Raw genomic sequence first — 1283 nt, 5'->3', positions numbered from 1 at the left:
TGGAAATTGTAGATCTGATCCCAACCATGACCTCCAAGGTCCCATTATTATTATTATTATTATTATTATTATTATTATTATTATTATTATTATTATTATTATTATTATTATTATTATTATCCAAAGCACCAAAAAGAAACAATGGATAGAAATTAACCAAAGAGAGAAGCAACCTAGAACTAAGGAGAAATTTTCTAACTGTGAGAGCAATCAACCAATGGAATAGCTTTCCTTCAGAAGTTGTATGTGCTCCATCACTGGAGGCTTTCAAAAAGAGACTGGACACCATTTGTTTGAAATGGCTCCAGCAGGGGTTGGACTAGAAGACCTCCCAGATCACTTCCAACTCTATGTTCTATATTCATTATTTTCTCCAAATGGTGACTTGGAAATGCATTTTATAGTAATGGATCAACTGTCTTAGCAACTGGATACATTTATTTAAAATTCACTTCAGAAAATCATTTTCACATAAAAATCAAGGTTCTATGAAATAAGTCTCTTTATGTTGATTTGATTGCTAATTGGAGGAATATTTAAGTGGAATTATTCTGGGAAATGTCTAGGTGATTCTCAGAGAATGCATGGACAAGTTCCTGTAGTTTTCCTGGCAAGGTTTTTTAGAGGTGATTTGCCATTGCCTTCTTCCTAGGATTAAGAGAAAGTGACTGATCCAGGGCCAGCCAGCTTAATTTATATCCAAGGAAGGACTAGAGGTCATGCCTTCATGATTTCTAACCTGAAACATTAACCACCACATCAAACATTCATTTAATAGGGCGATTAAATAACTCTCATCTCTCCAAGGTTCACTAGATCGCCGACCAATTCTGATGTCTTTTACATCTTTTTCTTTCAGAAAGTTTTCCAACAATAGCTTATCATATTTCTGATCTTTGTGGATCAGCCTGCAAAATTCAGAACAGATTTTAACAGTAGACCACTAGAATCATAGATGTCAATGTTAAAAATTAAAACATAAAATTGTAGCATTCATACAGCTAACCATCCCTATTAAAAGGAAAATAGTGGAAAACATAAAATTAATCACTAGTGTTAAGTACACGTCAGGAATTACCTTTGAAATCTGTGATATGGAGGCTTAAAGAAGAGGTATGGTTTAAATGCTGAGCTTGATGTAGAAATGATTCCACTAATCAGGAAATCTCCTGACTTGTAATAATTAAATATGTTACCTCCCTCTTTTTGTATGTTCAATGGACATTTGGTCATCAGCGTCCCATATGGGAAATGGGATACCAGGAGAAGCAGCATCAGCAGTA

This window comes from Vipera ursinii (genome assembly GCF_947247035.1).
Source record: "Vipera ursinii genome assembly, chromosome: 2".
In the NCBI taxonomy this organism is placed as follows: domain Eukaryota; kingdom Metazoa; phylum Chordata; class Lepidosauria; order Squamata; family Viperidae; genus Vipera; species Vipera ursinii.
This window is presented reverse-complemented; position numbering follows the sequence as displayed.